Raw genomic sequence first — 23855 nt, 5'->3', positions numbered from 1 at the left:
AAGCTATCTGTGGGCAGTAATTGTGGTTTGAGTGTGCTTTGATAAAGTGCACTTTTGACTATACCTTTGAGTACTGAGGAATCTAAAATTGAATTAATATGAAATTGACCACTAACCATGTGGGGGAATGTTTACTGACTGTATTTTGAGAAGCATTGTATTTTTGAGTGGAACAGAATTTTCTTCACTACTAAAAGTAAACTATTTCTGCTAAAGTCCTATAAAAAATATATGCATCAATTTTCAGAATAAGCCTTTAAATAAATACTAGAAAAAATATATTCCAACGGTGGCAGTACAGAAATGTCCTAGTTCTGTGATTTGCTCCAAATGGTCCTTGTGGTACCAACATTTGGTGAGGGAAATGGGATGAAGAGAAGCATATTAGTATCTTAATATAAATGATTTTAGAGCCTTATGTCAGCATTATTCAGTTTGCTGTAAATGTCACAGCCAGATTGAACTGTAAATAAAAGAAAAACTAAACATTCCTCAGACACTTATATTTGATCTTTATATTTTCCTTATCCGTTGTTCTCTCAACTTCAAATGTAGGTGTTTTTCCCTTTTGCCTAATAAAATCTTCCCATTTTTGCTGCAGTGACTCTTCCAGGACTACTTACCACTCAAGACACCCTATTACATAAACTCACTTTATCTTCCCTATATTTTTTACTTAGCAGTTGTCACAGCTGTAAATTTCCTCTGTGAGTATGTGTGATATATGTATGATGTGCATGTATGTCTGTGTCTGAGTCTTTGATGGGAATATATTTTCGTTTTGAGTCACCCTTGTATCTCATTGTAATGTTCGGTATAGCACTTGGCATAAAGTAGAACCTCAGTTATTTTGAATTTTATCTCATCTATATATAAAATATTTCAGAAAAGTGCTATCATTGCTATTAAATAGTAGTCCTTTTAAATCTATCAATATTTTTCTTTTTTTGTTTTCATATATATAATTTTAAAACCTGATTCATACTTTAATAGTCCTTTTATTTTTTTATTTTTTATTTTATTTTTATTTTCTCCCCTTGCCATTTTCTTCTTTTGGTATGTTTTGACTGTTTTTGACTCATCACTTCTCAAGACCTGGCCCCCACTTTCCTTCACTGCCTAAGGAGCATCTGGATCCAGTCATGCTTCAAAAGCCCTTTGTTCAGGTTTTCTCTAGGTCTCCTCCTCAATGATCTTTGCCCTCTCAGTTTCATGCTTCCGTAAGTCAAGCAAACCCCTGTAACCAACTCCTCTCTCAGAACGGTTTTAACAAGTTACCAATGTTAATCCATGGAGCCTTACCTCGCGTTCCTGGCGCAGGTAAGACATTTGCCCTCCCCTGAGAATTTCCGCTTTGTGAAACTCAGTAGGTTCCTCTAGAGAGTCACATACTAGATTTGTCCTACTTCTTGCAGTATTTTTCTCATCAATTCTTTGGGTCCTAATCTCTTTTTTTTAATCCCTCTCTCCCTCTTTATTCACTATGGAAATGGTTACATAGCATCAATGTGTGCATTTACCGTCTTTTTTTTTTAATTAATCTCATATGTCAAACTTTTAGCTGATTACATAGCCTCACCTACTTAGCTGATTTTTAAAATGCATTTGTAATTGTTTTCTGGGATTAAATTCTTAGTTTCTCCTCCAAGCCATGGTGACTGAGCTCTAAATTCTCTATAAGGGCAAATGAACACATAACATCAGAAAATGAGAATTTATGCTTAGTCCCATGAACTGCATAACTGGATGAACCAGATGCAAAAGAAGGGATTGGGTTAGACAGACAAGAAAGAAAAAAAGAAAGGAAGGAAGGAAGGAAGGGAGAAAGAAAGAAAACTGCTAAAGTAAAAGGGCATTGATTTGTCCTGTTGGGATTTATAGAAATACTGAAGAGGGATGTGGAGTTGGAAGGAAGGAAGAGTGGAAGGAACAAAAGGGAGAGAATCCTGTCAAGGTAAGAAAGAACAAAATACAGAGGGCACTGTAGCCAAATTAATTTTCTACTACAATTGTTTTAGAAAGGGAGGGAGCAAATGATAGCAAATGATAAATGCCTAAAAGAAGTGACCCTGTCAGTATTGCTCTGGATTCTCCACTTACTCTGGCCATCACGTCATTTTAAAATCATCTACATGATGATTTTGATTTTCAACTTCAAATTGACCCTTTACTCTTTCCAGCTGCAGGTGTTTTGGAGTCTCATTAATGATAAGATACATGCTTCTTGGAAGCTAAAACTCACCTTGAGTGTGATAGTCTTTGCAGAAACCATCTTAGTTTAAAAATACATCTAGAAATGCAAAATATCTTGTCAGGGTTAAAAAATGAAGTATTATAAAGAACTCTTCCATCAGTCTTTCAAAATGCATTCATGTATTTGTTTGAAAAAAATATACTAAGGAACCACTTTTCAAAACCGTTAATACCTTTTCTAAAGCCCTAGAGATTGGAAAGCAAAGGCAAGAAAATGGAAAAAAAGAATGGAAAGCATCTGGAAATGTATCTTTACAACTTTAATCCTAAAATGTTCTAGGAGTTTTGAGCTCCTGCTCTTAAATTATGGAATTCCTGGAAAGTCACATCAGTTATTCTAATGCACAAAGTCCAAAGTTTATCATGAGCTTTATGAAAGACAAGAGAATCTTGCCTGTAACTTCCATAAATCCAATTAAAAGATGGATGATAATTTTATGATTAAAATTATAATCTCTGATAGGTAATACAATGACTCTAGTTATATCCATAAGGTTTCAAAAGGAACGATGGTGCTGAATTGGCATTTCTTTAGGTTTAAAAAACAATAACAAAATGATGAAATCCTTGTGGTGACCTTATAATGTGACTTGTCAATACTCAGGCTGAATTCTGCCCTATGTTTAATGTGGTAATGTACAAGCTATTTAGTCAGCATACTACTTCATGTCCTAATGGCCTTCTGAGTATAGTAGGCATCTTGTCTCTAAGCCTATTTCATAAATCTTGTGATTAAGCCTCCCCCAGGAATGTTTGATGAGTCATGCTGCCTGGTGTACAGTTGGGCCAAGAATGGAACATTTAGAGTTCCATTGTGTTCACTGCTGATAGTTTTTGTTTGCTCTTGATGTGACCTTAATGATTACAAAATAGAATCCAGTTATCAAAGTGAAATAAGGAATTTTCTAAATATGAAAAAATACAATGGGACTTTTGAGAGAAATGAGGGAACTGATAAAATCAGACCTGAGCTGAAGGCAGAGGCTTTAACCCACTGAGCCACCCAGGTGCCCCTCTATTGTTGTTTCATTAACATTTAACTCACAGCCTACAGCACTATAACTCATGCCTGAACTATGCTTATCTGACATGTATTTTCCCCATAAAGCACACCGCAGTCTTCTCACATTTAGGAACACTAGTAGCACTTCAGGACTATGCTTGTGGAGCATTTTTGAAAAACAAAATTCCTCCAAATAGCAAAAAAAAAAAAAAAAAAGGTGAAAAATTGGTACTAAATAGATTGTAAAAAGGTCACCCATTTACATTATTAGAGCTGACACAAGAAGGCAGAACATTGCTTTGCTCCTTGGCTGGAAAGTGCACTTTGAGGGACAAATATTTTCTCACCTGACCTGCATCATGTACAAGGTAAGAGAATTATGAACCTTGATTCTATGGTTATAAGTAAATTATAGTGATTAATCAAATTCTCAAATATTAAATCTGTGAACAGTAAGGATCGACTGTACATCTCCAATGAGTTAGAAAAATATTTTTTTCACAAGTGACATAAGATGAATTGGGTACTTCAGAAAAATATTTAAGAATACAGTCTCTTCTAGGACCTGATGGATGATAGCATGTCTGAAATATTGATCTAGCATTATTTCCAAGTCCTATAAAGATGAAAATGCCTATTTTTCCTATTCATTCTCTCTCTCTTTCTCTCTCTCTCTTTCTCTTTCATAAAATGTCATAGTCATAATTACTAGGTCTTTGGGACATTTGCATTTCTTTCTTAGGGAATTATCATTTTAGTACCCAAAACTTTTTTCTATTATTTTTTTCCTATGATATTCAAGTACACTTTATATTTTAATGACATTAATCTTATATCTCTTAATAATTTACCTTGTTTTCCAATTTAGTTATTTGTTGTTTAAATTGGATTTGTTTGTACACAGCAGGCCAAAACAATTTTGTGGCTTTAGCAGCCTCAGGCTAGTGGAAGGAAGTAGTTTAGCATTTTAGCTAAACTAAAGTATAGGACATCTTTCTTCATCTGGCTCTGTTCTCTTTTATAACTAATTTTTTTAAGATTTTACTTATTTATTTGACAGAGAGAGAGAGAGAGAGGGAATATAAGCAGGGGGAGTGGAAGAGGTAGAAGCAGGCTTGCCGCCGAACAGGAAGGGATCCCAGTGTGGGGCTCGATCCCAGCCAGGACACTGGGATCATGACCTGAGCCTAAGGCAGATGCTTAAGAACTGAGCCACCCAGGTGCCCCTATAACTCTAATTTTTGAAGAACACTTTGTTGTTGTGCTGTTGTTGTTGTTGTTAAAATCTAACTCGTATAGTCCCTTGTTTCTCTCTACTGTTTAATTTGCAAGTATGTAGTGTCAATTAACCTTAATATTATGACTTCTGGATTGACAAATATGGACTTCCCTGGAAAATGGGTTCAGAGGCCTTGTAGAAACTAGTTTAGGTCATCCTTTGCTTATACTAACTCCTTAAGTCTGTTTTCAAGCTTTCATTTTGTTTTTTCTTCCAATAAAATTTAATTAAATTAAAAAGTCAGCAAATACATAATATCTCTTTGTATGTAGGATTATGATTGTATATCTTATGCTTAGGATTATGATAGTCTGCGGATCATACTCTCTCATTTTTTTTTTTACTATTGGTTGCTGTTTGTGGTTTATTCCTTTCCAGTAGTGGATGAGAAACAAAGATAAAGACCAAAAAATGGCAAAAATAAATAAGAAATAAAGGAAAATATTCCAATCATAAGATATATGAAAGGATTAGAGCAGGCATCTAGAAGATAATGGTTAATTAGTGAACTTTGCACCAAAACATAAGAACAACTTTTATAACCCCATGAGTTAGAGAGATCATGAACTCATTTAAAAGTTACATGAAGTTGGGACGCCTGGGTGGCTCAGTTGGTTAAGCGGCTGCCTTCGGCTCAGGTCATGATCCCAGCGTCCTGGGATCGAGTCCCACATCGGGCTCCTTGCTCGGCGGGGAGCCTGCTTCTCCCTCTGCCTCTGCCTACCACTCTGTCTGCCTGTGCTTGCTCTCTCTCTCTAACAAATAAATAAATTTAAAAAAAAAATTTAAAAAAAAAAAAAAAAAAAAAAAAAAAAGTTACATGAAGCCATGTCAGACACTAATTGCTTTGTGCATTGCTTGGATTAAGCCAAAAATAAATACAAACAGGAATATCATTATTTGAGGAATGATCCGTGGGCCTGGTTTCAGTGACTTTTTCAAAATTGAAAGGGGGAATTTCTAGATATTGGAAATTCACAGCCATGGCAAATCAGAACTAATGGAAAAGTCATTAATGTGCTTGGAGAAAGAGAAACCTTTATGAGTTTTCCACTGGAGTACTGGTCAGTGTGATTTCCAGACCAGCAACATTGCCATTATCTGGAAACTTTTTGGAAATAACAAATTGTTGGATCCACTCCATGCCTACTGAAACTGGTTTGAATGGAATAAGACTGAACAATCTGTATTTTTAATAAAGGTTCCTGCATATTTCTTATGCACTCTAAGTCTTCTGAGAACCACTGAGTTAGAGGAAAGAACAGCATAGGGAAAGAATAAGGTCAGTGTGTACATGTGTATGTATTATCCTGTATATAAAAATACCATGTAAGTAATATAGTGATTGGATCCTATCAAATATAATAACATCTACATGTAAAAAACAGTCTGAAATCTGGAGTCCAAAAGGTTGCCAAGGATTCCGTTTTTGTTCTTACAGCCAAGATATAATGATGCTGGATACTTATTATGGAAAAGTGAAGATAAGCTTTAATATGTTTCCTCAAGGTAGGGACTCTAGAGTATTGATTAAGCTTGTGGGCAGTGAAATCATACCACCTGGGTTAAATTCCCAACTCCCACTTACTAACTGTATGAAATCAGAAAGATTACTTAATATAATATTGCTTTGCTTGTGTTACTGATTTATAAAATGAAAAAGCAATGATGTGAAAATTAAACAAATGAATACTTTTAAAATATCTAAAAAGTTTATAAAAAGTACAATTGGCTTTTAAGCAACACAGGTTTGAACTACATGGATCCATTCATAAGTAGATTTTTAAATAAATTAGATACTACAAACATATGTTCCATTATGATTTTCTTCATGTTTTCTCTAGCTTACTTTATTATAAGAATTCAATATATAATACATATATATTAACTGTTTATGTTATTGGTAAGGCTTCCAGTCAACAATAGGCTATTAGTAGTTCAGTTGGGGGGAGTCAAATGGTACATGGAGAATTTCAACTGCATGGGGGATTGGTGTCTCTAAACCCATTGTTATTCAGGGTCAGTGTAGTGAAATTTTAATATTATGGCTTTATTTTTATGGATTCATTACTAGAATTAATAGTGTATGTGTTCCTGGATGCAATTACACAGGGTCCTTGTCCTATTTTTCCGTATTTGCTGAAATACCTAGGAATTCAAATTAATTTCCATAGAAACCTTTAGAGTGATACCTAATAAACCTTGGCATTTTATTTGGCACAGGTATTTCCTATAATCTTATAATCCACATTTTCCTTTTGTCCGAAAGGCATTTTTTTCCATATTCCACCTGTCATTGGACCACTCTCATAATTTAGAAGCACAGAACTTTATCTTAGCTAGACAGATGTGCTTTGCTAGTCTTCCCAAGTGTAACAATATGCCCGACACTCCATTTTCCTGACAATTGGGTGAAATCCCTTTATGTTTTTGTCTGTAGGTTCTGTGCATCAGAGGGAGCTCTTTTACCCATTCTTTGAAGTGGGACATCCCTGTCAGTCACTGCAGCCTATTGCATTTTTTCTAAGACTTGCACATTGATCCTTAATCTATGTCCCGTGAAAGGCTGCTATTTCTTACTATTTCATTTGACTTGCTAAGTTTATGGTTCCAATTAAAGGATTCTGGGTCACAGTTATAGCAGTTGCACACTGTCATCCAAAAGATCACAAATTTCATGCATCTGTCTACTCGGCCTTATCCACATCTCATCAATTATAGCAGTCCTATAAGTGTCTCACAGATTTTGACATTTATGTCTTCATTGGCAATAATCTTAAGGAACCTATCCTTATATTTGACGCATGAAGATACTTAAAAGTTACAATCTGTGATGCTAGCATTGGGAGACTTCGAATGCCCAAATCTCTTAGCTTCTTGAACGATCCCGTGTGCTTTATAGATGCTTTCAAGGTACCTTGAAATAGTTGAGCTGGAATTAGGTGAATCCTGTAGTTAAGCTATCCTGTGGACACCAATGGGAGAGGAAATTGAAGGTCTTTCAGATTAAAAGTTCAAATTGTGATGATTGCACCTTTTAGCCTCCAAACTGGCTTTTACCTTGATCTCCCTAAGCCTGTTCAGTTCATCATATTGAAAAGATTATGACATTTTCTAAATCACCCAGGGGGAGTATTCCATTTCAATTCAATGACTAAGTCATTCCCTGGGCCTGCAGTACTACCCTGCTGCGTTTAGTTCTTTAATGTGGAAGTAATTCTTATGTTTATAAAGTTTTGTGGCTTTTTAAATCCCACAAGGAAATCTCACACTTTAATGTGAGATAAACTGAAAGAAATTATTCACTGTACCTTGACTAGTCTAAAAGGAAAAGCTTATCAAAGGTAGGGAAATGCTAGTCACAGCTACTTTAAACATCAGTAAGGGGACATCACAGGAAAAAAAAAAAATCACAGAAAATAGCCTTTTGATGTTGGGAATTTTGAACTGAGATGCCAAATCTGAATCTTCATTTTTTACCAATGACATTTTCGTAATTTCAAAAGTAATATGTATTCTCTGGAAAATATTAAAAACAAGAGAATGAAACTGCCTTCACTTTAATATGACCATAGCTTCTATACATCTTTTTCAGTCAAATTCTATGCATATATACATTAGTATAAATAAGATAACTTCTGATTTTAGCATTACCTTATAAGTCATTTACCTTATAAATCCATGCCATTATTTTTTGAAATGATTTTTGAATATTTCTATGGATTAATCATATCAAATTGCCATATTTTTGTTGTCTTCTTTATTATAAATTAGTTATAAAGTTATGAACGTCCTTGTTAGTAAATCTTGGGTTATGTCTTTGATTATTGCCTTAGGCTAAATGCCTAGCAATGAAACTGATGGTTAATGAAATTAACATCTAAATATATTTCCTCCAGAAATGCACTGATTTTTATCCTCAACTTTGGCAATAGTGTGTCTTATGAATTAAAAAATAAATAAACTTTCAACCTAAAAAAGTAAAAATGACCTCATTCCAAATTTTATTTACCACTTCACTGGAGAGAAAAAATACCCTGTCTTTCCTTTTTTTCTCTTTTTTGTTTTATTTTGTTTTTTTAATTTTTGGATTTGTGTGTTACTTATCTTTAACATTTCTATTTCATTCATGTGAACAATGAAAAGTAGAATTCTTCTAGTTTTAACTAGTCTTTATCCAATACATAGTTTTAACTAATATCCAATACATACTTTTAAAAAGTGGAATATTTACCTCTTATAGATATTTTATATCTGAAACAGAACTTCTGGTAAAATATGACAAACATTCTCTACCATTTCTCTGAAGCATTGAATCTCTATCTACTTCTTTTTAGTTTGCAATTCTTAGTTGATTAATTTCATGGAAATTTCACCACCTCAATGAATATAATCCTCTAATCAGTCATTTTTAGTGACTGCATAATATATTACAATTTACATGTTCTCTTTTTTTTTATGATTTTTATTAACAATTATTCACTTGATTAACTTTTTTCTATTATAAAAAGGCTACAGTAGATATAAGTATTCTCACACATGCAAATGTAGGTACTCATGATTGTATCAATATGGGATTGATTTTATGATACAATTCTTACATTATAATAGATGTTATCAAATTGACTTCTGAAATTGTGTAATGATTCACATTCATAACACCATATGTAAGCACAAACATTTTATTCAGATCCCTTGTAGAAATAAATGTTGTCTGTTACATGTTTGCCAATGTGATAGGTAGAAAATGACATACCACTTTGACTTTAATTTGCATTTCTCTCATTATCACTGTTATTAGACATTTTCACTGATGGTAGTTGATTCATTTCTAATTCTATTCTGGGATCTGTGTTTTCATGTATCTTTTGCCTATTTTCTAAGGGATACATTTGAGTTTTTTCTCTATGACTTGAAAATGTATGCTTTAATTAGTGCACTTTAATTAGTGTAAGGACTAGAAAATGGCCAATTAAAATTATCATTAGATATAGAAAAGTGTTCAATAAACATAATAGAAAATATTTAATGATGTCTAGAGTAAACTTCTGAAGTTTTCTCTTAATTAAGGGAAAAACACAAAAGTGATTGAAATGGGAGAATAGTTTTATTTTTTTATTTTTTATTTCATTTTTTAAAAAGATTTTATTTATTTATTTGACAGAAAGAGATCACAAATAGGCAGAGAGGCAGGCAGAGGTGGGGGGGGAAGCAGGCTCCCTGCTGAGCAGAAAGCCCGATATGGGGCTCGATCCCAGGACCCTGAGATCATGACCTGAGCCGAAGGCAGAGGCTTAACCCACTGAGCCACTCAGGCGCCCCGGGAGAATAGTTTTAGATATGAAAAATAATTCTTACTTATGAATAACAGAAGCTTAACACAAGACAAATATTTAAAAAGAGAAAGAGTTAAAGGTATTTCCTGAGTGTAATTACACAAAAGCAAATCAAAAAGAAATTTATTCAAAAGATAAGGAAATATGCTAGAACATTCAAGTAGAAAAGTGAAATGTATAATATGAGAAAATGTACCTAATCTTTGCAGTTCTAAATAGATAAAAATTAATTATTAGAAATTACATAAGATACTTAGCTTTAAGAAGAAGTAGAGTTTTGAGACCTCCATGTGGTATGTGATCCAATAGAAAAGTACTTAGTAACTATAGAACATTTATGATACACAACTCAAGGAACTATGTTTAGCTCTGAAGTCATTACTATAGCCCTAAGAGAACTTAGGAATCATTGTATGGAGATTTGTTCAGTCTTTTGGAGGGCATTCAAATGATAACCTTAAAATAAGAAATATGAAATTATGAATGTGAAATTATGAATGTGAAATTATGAAATTATGAATGTGAAAAAAAGTTATTCTATTGTGGGATAAATTGCTAAAAACTTAAAGAATTGATATGTAGTTTCTTTCCAGAAATTTGTATGAAAAATAGCACATCAAAATAAACTAAACAAATTCATTAGTTTTTTTTTTTACCTCATTAATAACTTCCAACATTGAAGCAGTATACTATAAATTAACAAAGCAGATTTCACCAACTGACCTAAGCCCATTTTTTCATGTGCAATAAGAGTGTATCTCTGCCATATTTCTAATTAGTTCCCAGCTTTTGAACACCTAAATTTTGCCAGTGAAACATATTTCTCACACTTTGTATACTAATTAAGCAAGCCACTCATTTGGCCAATGATAGCTAATATCTATAACATCATTAGGCTTAGATAAGACTTCATTAAGACTGCTGATGATGATCCATGAAAAAGATTAGTCTGATAGTAATTCTGTATAAATTGCAACACACAAATAAATAAGAACCATCCTTGAAGTTTGTATCACTGGTTAGATAAATTTAATGTCCCTAAAATGTAAACAAAATTAACACAATGCACACATACACATCAACATACCATGTTGGGGAAAAATATAAACACATTATTGTGGGGTTTAATGTCAGGAAGACAGGTTAAAAATTGATCCTGTCTTGGTCATTTTGCTTAATAACTATGAGCTTCAGGACTATCATGTATTAAATGAATATAATATAGACCACATACAATAGTTTTATTAATATTATATAATAAGAGAATGAGCATGGTGCCTGGTTTCTCACAAACTGCAGTTGTTCTGATTATTATATAAGGATAGTTTTCCTTGGAAGATAATTCTAAAATTTACATGTGAAAAATAGCTTAAAAATTGTGCAAATAGCTCCTGAGATATGATTCCAAATATATATGATTTAAGGTTTTGTTCCATAGTACATGTGAAATATTCTGGAGCCCATATAAGCTCCCAAAATGCATTTAATAATAGGAGATCATTCCTAAAAGTTTAGATGCAAAATCAGAGCAAATATTCATATAGTGGGATATTTATATAAAATCACCTAAATAGAAAAAAATCTTAAAACTAGACTGAGATAGTGATTTTTTTTCTCTCTGTATTTGTATGTATTTCTTAAGGTTTTGTAAGGCACATATATATTACTGCCATGAGAACATAAGATAAACAAATAGTTATGTCTATACTGCAATTCTCTTGTTTTACTATAAAACACTGATGAAAGAAATTGAGGACAATACAAAGAAATGGAAAGATATTCCATGGTCTTGGATTGGAAGAGCAAATATTGTTAAAATGTCTATACTGCCCAAAATAATCTACACACTTAATGTAATCCCTACTAAAATACCAATAACATTTTTAACAGAACTAGAAACAACAATCCTAAAATTTGAATGGAACCACAAAAGACTCTGAATAGCTAAAACAACCTTGAAGAAGAATAGCCAACCTGGAAGCATCATAATTTCAGACTTCAAGTTATACTACAAAGCTGTCATGATCAAAACAGTATGGTACTGGCACAAAAACAGGCAGAGAAATAGAACAGAATAGAAAACCCAGAAATGAACTACAACCATATGGTCTATTAATCTTCAACAAGCAGGAAAGAATATCCAATGGGAGGGGCACCTGGGTGGCTCAGTGGTTTAAGCCTCTGCCTTCAGTTCAGGTCATGATCCCAGGGTCCTGGGATTGAGCCCTGCATCAGCCTTTCTGTTCGGCAGGGAGCCTGCATCCCACCCCACCACCCCCCCTTTGCCAGCCTCTGCCTACTTGTGATCTCTCTCTGTCAAATAAGTAAAATCTTAAAAAAAAAAATCCAGTGAGGGGAAAAATGGTCTCTTCAACAAATGGTGTTGGGAAAATCGGACAGGAACATGCAAAAGAATGAAACTGGACCACTTGCTTACACCATACACAAAAATAAATTTAAAATGAGTTAAAAACCTAAATGTGAGATATGAAACCATAAAAATCCTAGAGGAGAATACAGGTGTAACCTCTTTGCCATCAGCCATAGCAACTTCTTTCTAGATATGTCTCCTGAGGAAAAGGAAATAAAAGCAAAAATAAACTGTTGGGACATCATCAAGATAAAAAGCTTCTGCACAGCAGAGGAAACAATCAACAAAACTAAAAGTCAACCTTTGGAATAGGAGTAGATATTTGCAAATCACATATCCGATAAAGGGTTAATATAAAAATTATATGTTAAAAAACTTATAAAATTCAACACCCCCTCCAAAAAAAATCCAGTAAAACATGGGCATAACATGAATAGACATTTTTCCAAAGAAGACTTAAATGGATAGCTAGCAGATGCATAAAAAGATGCTCAACATCACTGATCATCAGGGAAATACAAATCAAAGCTACAGGGAGATATTGACTTTTCATAACAGCTAAAATCAACAACACAAGAAAAAACAGGTGTTGGCAAGGATGTGGAAAAAGGGGAATCCTCTTACACTACTGGTGGGAATGTAAAGTGGTGCAGCCACTCTGGAAAATAGTATGGAGTTTCCTCAAAAAATTAAGAATAGCACCAACCTATAATCCAGCAATTGCACTACTAGGTATTTACTGAAAGAACACAAAAATACTAAGTCAAATGGATACATGCACCTCGATGTTTATAATAGCTTTATAATAGCAAAATTATGGGAACTGCTCAAGTGCCCACCAGTCGGTGAATGGATAAATAAAAATGGTTTTTAAGTCTAGTGGAATATAACTCAGCCATAAAGAATGAAATCTTGCCATTTGCAAAGACATGGTTGGAGCTAGAGTGTATTATGCTGAGCTTAACAAGTCAGAGAAAGACCAATACTATATGATCTCACTCATATGTGGACTTTAAGAAACAAAACAAATGAGCAAAGGGAAGAGGGGGGAAAAAAAAAAAGAAAAGAACAACAAACCAAGAAATAGACTCTAGGTATAAAGAACTAACTGATGGTTAACAGAGGGGAGGTGTGTGGGTGGGGGATGGATTAAATAGGTGATGGGGATTAATAAGTACACTTGTGATGAGCATTGGGTATTGTACAGAAGTGTTGAATCTCTATATTGTACACCTGAAACTAAGTTTACACTGTATCTTAACTAACAAGAATTTAAATAAAAACAATAAAATAAAAGGCAGCCTATAGTCTTCTTCCCCAAGACAGGTATTCTGAGCCAGGCAAAAAGGAAAAAAAAAAAAAAAAAAAAGTCTGTTTTACTATTTTTCTGTGTCCTCTAATGAGTTTGAGAATAAGCATTAGAGGAATATATGGAAAAAGCAGGCATGATTACAACATAAAAGATAATTTGGGACTACCAAGGTCAATCTGGAAGGGGTGGAGTAAAGAGGGTAGTAGATGGACAAAAACAGAAATGGAAATTCGCAGATGTCAGGAGACCAAAATGTCTCCTACTGCTCCCTTTTCTTACTGTATAAATCTTCAGAAATCTTTGCTTAAATTTCTAAATTTCTTGGATTAAGAATGGCATCTGTTAGCTAGTCAGGGGATGAATTTTGAACACTTGGCCCACTTATTGAAAAAGCGTAGTCAACCAAGAAGGAAGAGAAAGATAAAGGAAAGTCATCCTCTAGTTACTTGACAAAATCTAAGGGAGAGTAACATTAGAATTCTTATTTATTTATTTATTTGCCACAGCAAGTGGCACAAGCAGGGGTAGAGGCAGAAGAAGAGGGAGAAGCAGGCTCACCACTGAGCAGAGAGCCCAACTTGGGACTTGATCCCAGTACTCTAGGATCATGACCTGAGCTGAAGGCAGACACTCAGCCAAGTGAGCCACTCAGGCACCCCTAGAATTCTTTTTTTTTTTTTTAATTTAAATTCAATTAGCCAACGTATAGGACATCATTGGTTTCAGATGTAGAGTTCAGTAATTCTTCAGTTGCATATAACACCCATTGTTCATCACATCAGGTGCCTTCCTTAATGCCCATCACCCAGGTACCCCATCCTCCACCCACCTCCCATCAGTTTGTTTCCTACACTTAAGAGTCTGTCATGAACTTTGGGGAACAGATGGCCCTTCTGTTCACTACATCTGTATCTTTGGAGTAAATACCCAGTAGTGCAATTGCAGGGTCATAGGCTAGCTCTATTTTTCATTTGAGGAATCTCCACACTGTTTTCCAAAGTGTCTATACCAACTTGCATTCCCACCAACAATATAAGAGTGTTCCCGTTTCTCCACATCCTCTCCAACACTTCTTTCCTGTCCTATTAATTTTGTCCATTCTAACTGCTGTAAGGTGGTTTCTCAATGTGGTTTTGATTTGAATCTCCCTGATGGCTAATGCTGATGAACATTTTTTCATGTGTCTGTTAGCCATTTGTATGTCTTCTTTGGAGAAGTGTCTGTTCACGTCTTCTGCCTATTTTATTTATTTATTTATTTATTTATTAATAAACAATAATGTATTTTTATCCCCAGGGGTACAGGTCTGTGAATCGCCAGGTTTACACATTTCACAGCACTCATCATAGCACATACCCTCCCCAATGTCCATTTCCCCACCACCCTCTCCCGTCCCCCCTCCCCCCTGCAACCCTCAGTCTGTTTTCTGAGATTGAGTCTTTTATGGTTTGTCTCCCTCCCAATCCCATCTTTTCATTTTTTCTTTTCCTACCTCCCCCCAAGTCCCCCACATTGCATCTCCACTTCCTCATATCAAAGAGATCATATGATAGTTGTCTTTCTCCAATTGACTTATTTCGCTAAGCATGATACCATCTAGTTCCATCCACGTCATCGCAAATGGCAAGATTTCATGTCTTTTGATGGCTGCATAGTATTCCATTGTGTATATATACCACATCTTCTTTATCCATTCATCTGTTGATGGACATCTAGGCTCTTTCCACAGTTTGGCTATTGTGGACATTGCTGCTATAAACATTCGGGTGCACGGGCCCCTTCAGAGCACCACGTTTGTATCTTTAGGATATATACCCAGGAGTGCAATTGCTGGGTCATAGGGTAGCCCTGTTTTCAGTTTTTTGAGGAACCTCCACACTGTTTTCCAGAGTGGTTGCACCAGCTTGCATTCCCACCAACAGTGTAGGAGGGTTTCCCTCTCTCTGCATCCTCACCAGCATCTGTCATTTCTTGACTTGTTAATTTCAGCCATTCTGACTGGTGTGAGGTGGTAACTCATTGTGGTTTTGATTTGTATTTCCCTGATGCCGAATGATGAGGAGCATTTTTTCATGTGTCTGTTGGCCATCTGGATGTCTTCTTTGCAGAAATGTCTGTTCATGTCCTCTGCCCATTTCTTGACTGGATTATTTGTTCTTTGGGTATTGAGTTTGATAAGCTCTTTATAGATTTTGGATACGAGCCCTTTATCTGATATGTCGTTTGCAAATATCTTCTCCCATTCTGTCCGTTGTCTTTTGGTTTTGTTCACTGTTTCCTTTGCTGTGCAAAAGCTTTTGATCTTGATGAAATCCCAATAGTTCATTTTTGCCCTTGCTTCTGTTGCCTTTGGCGATGTTCCTAGGAAGAAGTTGCTGCGGTGGAGGTCAAAGAGGTTGCTGCCTGCATTCTCCTCAAGGATTTTGATAGATTCCTTTCTCACATTGAGGTCCTTCATCCATTTTGAGTCTATTTTCATGTGTCGTGTAAGGAAATAGTCCAATTTCATTTTTCTGCATGTGGCTGTCCAATTTTCCCAGCATCATTTGTTGAAGAGGCTGTTTTTTTTCCATTGGATATTCTTTCCTGCTTTGTCGAAGATTAGTTGACCATAGAGTTGAGGGTCTATTTCTGGGCTCTCTATTCTGTTCCATTGGTCTATATGTCTGTTCTATATGTCTGTTTTTGTGCCAGTACCATACCGTCTTGATGATGACAGCTTTGTAATAGAGCTTGAAATCTGGAATTGTGATGCCACCGACTTTGGCTTTCTTTTTCAATATTCCTTTGGCTATTCGAGGTCTTTTCTGGTTCCATATAAATTTTAGGATTATTTGTTCTATTTCTTTAAAAAAAATGGATGGGATTTTGATAGGGATTGCATTAAATGTGTAGATTGCTTTAGGTAGAATAGACATTTTCTTCCAATCCATGAGCATGCAATGTTTTTCCATTTCTTTGTGTCTTCCTCAATTTCTTTCATGAGTACTTTATAGTTTTCTGAGTATAGATTCTTTGCCTCTTTGGTTAGATTTATTCCTAGGTATCTTATGGTTTTGGGTGCGATTGTAAATGGGACTGACTCCTCAATTTCTCTTTCTTCTGTCTTGTTGTTAGTGTAAAGAAATGTGACTGATTTCTGTGCATTGACTTTATATCCTGCCACTTTACTGAATTCCTGTACAAGTTCTAGCAGTTTTGGAGTGGAGCCTTTTGGATTTTCTACATATAGTATCATATCATCTGCAAAGAGTGATAGTTTGACTTCTTCTTTGCCAATTTGGATGCCTTTAATTTCTTTTTGTTGTCTGATTGCTGAGGCTAGGACTTCTAGTACTATGTTGAACAGCAGTGGTGATAATGGACATCCCTGCCGTGTTCCTGACCTTAGCGGAAAAGCTTTCAGTTTTTCTCCATTGTGAATGATATTTGCAGTGGGGTTTTCATAGATGGCTTTGATAATATTGAAGTATGTGCCTTCTATCCCTACACTTTGAAGAGTTTTAATCAGGAAGGGATGCTGCACTTTGTCAAATGCTTTTTCAGCATCTATTGAGAATATCATATGGTTCTTACTCTTTTTTTTTTTTTATTAATGTGTTGTATCACATTGATGGGTTTGCGGATGTTGAACCAACCTTGCAGCCCTGGAATAAATCCCACTTGGTCGTGGTGAATAATCCTTTTAATGTACTGTTGGATCCTATTGGCCAGTATTTTGGTGAGAATTTTTGCATCTGTGTTCATCAAGGATATGGGTCTGTAATTCTTTTTTGGTGGGATCCTTGTCTGGTTTTGAGATCAAGGTGATGCTGGCCTCATAGAATGAATTTGGAAGTTTTCCTTCCATTTCTATTTTTTGGAACAGTTTCAGGAGAATAGGAATTAATTCTTCTTTAAATGTTTGGTAGAATTCCCCTGGGAAGCCATCTGGTCCTGGCCTTTTGTTTGTTTGGAGATTTTTGATGACTGTTTCAATCTCCTTACTGGTTATGGCTCTGTTCAGGTTATCTATTTCTTCCTGGTTCAGTTGTGGTAGTTTATATGTCTCTAGAAATGTATCCATTGCTTCCAGAATGTCAAATTTGTTGCCGTAGAGTTGCTGGTAGTATGTTCTTATAATTGTTTATATTTCTTTGGTGTTGGTTGTGATCTCTCCTCTTTCATTCATGATTTTATTTATTTGCGTTCTTTCTCTTTTCTTTTGGATAAGTCTGGCCAGGGGTTTGTCAATCTTATTAATTCTTTCAAAGAACCAGCTCCTAGTTTTGTTGATTTGTTCTATTGTTTTTATAGTTTCTATTTCATTGATTTCTGCTCTGATCTTTATGATTTCTCTTCTCCTGCTGGGTTTAGGCTTTCTTTGTTGTTCTCTCTCCAGGTCCTTTAGGTGTAGGGTTAGGTTGTGTATTTGAGACCTTTCTTGTTTCTTGAGGAAGGCTTGAACCGCTATATATTTTCCTCTCAGGACTGCCTTTGTTGTGTCCCACAGATTTTGAACTGTTGTGTTTTCATTATCATTTGTTTCCATGATTTTTTTCAATTCTTCCTTAATTTCCTGGTTGACCATTCATTTTTTAGAAGGATGCTGTTTAGTCTCCATGTATTTGCGTTCTTTCCAAATTTCCTCTTGTGATTGAGTTCGAGCTTAAGAGCATTGTGGTCTGAAAATATGCAGGGAATGATCTCGATCTTTTGGTACCGATTGAGACCTGATTTATGACCCAGGATGTGGTCTATTCTGGAGAATGTTCCATGTGCACTAGAGAAGAATGTATATTCTGTTGCTTTGGGATGGAATGTTCTGAATATACCTGTGATGTCCATCTGGTCCTGTGTGTCATTTAAGGCCTTTATTTCCTTGTTGATCTTTTGCTTAGATGATCTGTCCATTTCAGTGAGGGGAGTGTTAAAGTCCCCTGCTATTATTGTATTACAGTCGATGTATTTCTTTGATTTTGTTATTAATTGGTTTATATAGTTGGCTGCTCCCATGTTAGGGGCATAGATATTTAAGATTGTTAGGTCTTCTTGTTGGACAGACCCTTTGAGTATGATATAGTGTCCTTCCTCATCTCTTATTAGAGTTTTTGGCTTAAAATCTAATTGATCTGATCTAAGGATTGCCACCCCAGCTTTCTTCTGATGTCCATTAGCATGGTACATTGTTTTCTACCCCCTCACTTTAAATCTGGAGGTGTCTTCGGGTCTAAAATGAGTTTCTTGTAGGCAGCATATTGATGGGTTTTGTTTTTTTATCCATTCTGATACCCTGTGTCCTTTGGGGCATTTAGCCCATTAGCATTCACGGTAACTATTGAGCGATAAGAATTTATTGCCATTGTATTGCCTGTAAGGTGATTGTTACTGTATATAGTCTCTGTTTCTTTCTGATCTACTACTTTTAGGGTCTCTCTTTGCTTAGAGGACCCCTTTCAATATTTCCTTTAGTGCTGGTTTGGTGTTTGCAAATTCTTTCAGCTTTTGTTTGTCCTGGAAGCTCTTTATCTCTCCTTCTATTTTCAATGATAGCCTAGCCAGATATAGTATTCTTGGCTGCATGTTTTTCTCATTTAGTGCTCTGAAGATATCATACCAGTTCTTTCTGGCCTGCCAGGTCTCTGTGGATAGGTCCGCTGCCAATCTAATGTTTTTACCCTTGTGTGTTACAGACTTCTTTTCCTGTGCTGCTTTCAGGATTTTCTCTTTTTCGCCAAGACTTGCTTTCTCCTGCTGTGGAATTCCGCTGTTCTTGGTGACTGAAGTTGGTTTTGGATGGTTTCTTGTTGATCTTCTGGGGGAGGGGCCTGTTGTGGTGATTCTCAAGTGTCTTTGCCGCAGGCGGAATTGCACTGCCCTTGCCAGGGGCCAGGCTAAGTAATCCGCTCGGGTTCACTTTTGGGAGCTTTTGTTCCCTGAGCGCTTTCCGTAGAGTTCTGGAGGACGGGAATGAAGATGGCGGCCTCCCAGTCTCCGGCCCGGAGGAGCCAAGAGCTTGGGGTTACACTCCTCAGTTCACCCTTAAAGAAAAGCGCCCAACCGCCCTGCCTCCCTGGCCTGCGGTTGCGCCTTGAGGAAAGCAGTCAATTGCTGGAACCTGGAGAAAAGCGCCCGGTTGCTTCCTTCTCCGTGGCCTCCGGCTGTGCTCCGAGCCCACCCAGCCTGCCACCGGCACAAGGTAACCCCGGGCTGACAGCTCACTCCTCTGCTTTGTCGCTGGAGCCGGCTTCCCTGCTTTAATACCTGCGAGCTCTGCGGCACTCAGAAACCCCCAGTCCTTCTGTGACCCCGTGGGACCTGGGGTTATGCTGACCCCGCATGGGCTTCCCCCCGGTTTCTCCTCTGGAGCGATGTCTCCCAGTGAAGCAGACTTTTAAAAGTCTTGATTTTGTGCTCCGTTGCTCCGCCGCTTGCCGGGAGCCGGCCCCTCCCCCCGTGATCTATCTTTCCGTCGCTTTGGATTCACTTCTCCGCAGGTCCTACCTTTCAGAAAGTGATCGATTTTCTGTTTCTAGAATTGTTGCTCTTCTTCTCTTCGATTTCCCGTTGGATTTGTAGGTGTTCACAATGGTTAGATAAGCTATCTAGCTGATCTCCTGCTACCCGATGTCGTCTCAGCCTGCTACTTCTCTGCCATCTTGACTCCTCCCCCTTCTGCCCATTTTTTTGACGTGATTATCTGTTTTGTGTGTGTTGAGTTTGAGGTGTTCTTTTTAAATCTTGGATATCAGCCCTTTGTCTGTAGTGTCATTTGTGAATATCTTCTCCCATTCTGTGGGTTGCCTTCTTGTTTTGTTGACTGTTTCCTTTGCTGTGCAGAAGCTTTTGATCTTGACGAAGTCTCAAAATTTCATTTTTGCTTTTATTTCCTTTGCCTTTGGGGACATGTCTTGAAAGAATTTGCTTTGACTGATGTCAAAGAGGTTACTACCTATGTTCTCCTCTAGGATTTTGATAGATTCCTGCCTCACATTGAGGTCTTTCATCCATTTTGAGATTATCTTTGTGTATGGTGTAAAATAATGGTCAAGTTCCATTCTTCAATACATAGTTGTCCAATTTCCCCAGCACCTTCTCCAAACTGTGGAAACAGCCATGATGCCCTTCAACAGATGAATGGATAAAGATTTGGTCCATATATACAATGGAATATTATGCAGCCATCAGAAAGGATGAATACCCAACTTTTGTATCAACATGGATGGGACTGGAGGAGATTATGCTGAGTGAAATAAGTCAAGCAGAGAAAGTCAATTATCATGGTTTCACTTACTTGTGGAGCATAAGGAATAACATGGATGACATTAGGAGAAGGAAAGGAAAAGTGAATTTGGGGAAATTGGAGAGGGGAGATGAACCATGAGAGACTGTGTACTTGAGAAACAAACTGAGGGTTTTGGAAGGAAGGGGAGTGGGTCGATGGGTGAGCCTGGCGGTTGGTATTAAAGAGGGCATAAATTGCATGGAGCACTGGGTGTGATGCATAAACAATGAATCTTGGAACACTGGAAAAAAAAATAGAGTCTGTCATGGTTTTTCTCCCTCTCTGATGACTTCCCATTCAGTTTTCCCTCCCTTCCCCTATGATTCTCTGCACTGTTTTTTATATTCCACATATGGGTGAAATCATATGATTATTTGTCTTTCTCTGATTGGCTTACTTCACTCAGCATAATACCCTCCAGTTCCATCCATGTTGATTTTAGTAGTATTCATCCTTTCTGATGGCTGAGTAATATTTCATTGTATATATACCACATCTTTTTTATACATGTATCTGTAGATGGATATCTCAACTCTTTCTGCAGTTTGGCTGTGGACATATCTGTTATAAATATTGCGCTCCAGGTGCCCCTTTGGATCAATACATTTGTATCTTTGGGGTAAATACCTAGAAATGCAATTGCTCAGTCATAGGGTAGCTCTATTTTCAACTTCTTGAGGAAACTCCATACTGTTTGACAGAGTGGCTATAAAGCTTGCATTCCCACCAACAGTGTAGGACATTTCCCCTTTGTCCACTTCTTCTCAAACATTAGTTCTTTCCTGATTTGTTAATTGTAGCCATTTTGACTGGTGTGAGGCAGTACTCATTGTGGTTTTGATTTGTATTTCCCTGATGCAAAGTGATGTGGAGCATTTTTTCGTGTGTCTGTTGGCCATTTTTATGTCTTCTTTGGAGAGATGTCTGTTCATGTCTTCTGTCTATTTCTTGACTGGAGTAATTGTTTTTGGGTCTTGAGTTTGTTAAGTTCTTTATAGATTTAGGTATTAGCCCTTTATCTGATATGTCACTTGCAAATATCTCCTCCCATCCCAGAGGTTGCCCTTTAGTTTTCTTGACTGTTTCCTTTGCGGTGCAAAGGCTTTTTATCATGATGGTGCCCCAATAGTTCATTTTTGCTTTTGTTTCCCTTGCCTTTGGAGACACATCTAGCAACAGGTTGCTGCTGCTGAGGTTGAAGAGGTTGCTGCCTTTGTTCTCCTCTTGGGTTTTGATGGAGTCTTGTCTCACATTTAGGTCTTTCATCCATTTTGAGTTTATCTTTGTGTATGGTGTAAGAAAATGGTCCAGTATCATTCTTCTATATGTGGCTGTCTAATTTTCCAAGCACCATTTGTTAAAGAGATTGTCTTTTTTTATTAGATATTCTTTTCTTCTTTGCTGAAGATTAGGTGACCATAGAGTTGAGAGACTATTTTTTTGGGTTCTCTATTCTGTTCTATTGACCCATATGTCTGTTTTTGTGCCCATACCATGTTGTCTTGATGATCACAGCTTTGTAAGATAGCTTAAAGTCTGGCATTGTGATCCACAGCTTTGGTTTTCTTTTTCCAACCTTTTTTTTTTTTTTTTTTTTTTTTTTTTTTTTGGCTATTCAGGGTCTTTCCTGGTTCCATACAAATTTTAGGATTTTTTTTTCTAGCTCTATGAAAAATGGCAATGGTATTTTATATAAATTTATAGAATTATCTATCTGCACCTCTCCCCATCTGTGCAGTGCTCTCCTCTCCAGTCATCTGTCCTAAAGATTCTAGCTACTTGGCCATTCTTTTTCCTTTCTTCTTCTTTTTTCCATCTTCCTTCTTTTTTTTTTTTTCTTCCTTCTTCTCTCTTCTTCAATTCATGAAGACTGTAGAATCCATCCATGTTTGCCCTCCCTGCCCTGTCCTCCACAAATTCTCTCCAGATAGCAAGTTGAGGCAATTATAGAACTGCCCTTTTCTCAGGTATTACTACTTTGTGTTTTCTGCAGCTTAGTGTGTTAAATGTCAGTATTCTACCTTGACTAGTAGTAGAAATTTCATGAGTTTCAGTTCAATGACCCTTGAACTCTTTAGCCCGTAAAGAGTATGATAACAACTGGCAAGGCTATCATGTGGTAAAATTGTTCCTTTGTGTGCCTGTTTTATATAAATCATTATTTGTGTAATTTAAAATGTTAGACATTTGTTTGGAATATTTTATATTTAATTCTATTAAAATATATTTTAATATATTATATATATAATATATATTTAATATATATTTAGGGTGCCTGGGGGGCTTAGTTGGTTAAGTATCTGCCTTTGGCTCAGGTCATGATCTCAGGGTCCTGGGATTGAGTCCACATCAGGCTCCCTGCTCAGCAGAAAGTGTGCTCCTCCCTCTACCCCTCCCTACTGCTCATAATTTCTCTCTCTCTCACACACACACACACACATACTCTGTCTCTCAAATAAATAAATTAATCTTTTAAAAATAAATAAAATATCTTCACTTTAAACATTGTTTAATATTGATGATTGATTACTCTTATTGTATTCTTTATTACATATAACATGTCCTTTGAAATGAACATGCTTACTCAAGAACCAGAAATTTGGTGTTTGGAATGGTTGAGAGAGTTAAAAAAATATACCTTTCAAAACAAATTATGGTATGCGAACAATAAAAAAACAAAATTCAATTCAAAATTGAATTTGCCAAGCAATGTGGAATTACTCCCATTAATCCAATTTTGTTATTTTTACTCTGTAACATCTAGGTTGTTAAGAAATTTATAGAATTTTTAAAAACATTTATAAGGTATTTAAAGGGATTTATAAGGTATTAAAATGTTTAAAATATTATTTTGGGCTACTCAGAGTTCTTCTAAGATGTTACTGCCATTTATAGATTTAATAATTAGCTCAGGGGTGCCTGGGTGGCTCAGTGGGTTAAAGCCTCTGCCTTGGGCTCTGGTCATGATCCCAGCGTCCTGGGATCGAGCCCCACATTGGGCTCTCTGCTCAGTGGGGAGCCTGCTTCCCCCTCTCTC

Source organism: Martes martes, assembly GCF_963455335.1.
Source record: "Martes martes genome assembly, chromosome: 2".
Lineage (NCBI taxonomy): Eukaryota > Metazoa > Chordata > Mammalia > Carnivora > Mustelidae > Martes > Martes martes.
The sequence above is the reverse complement of the archived record's forward strand: the minus strand, read 5'-3'. Positions refer to the sequence as shown.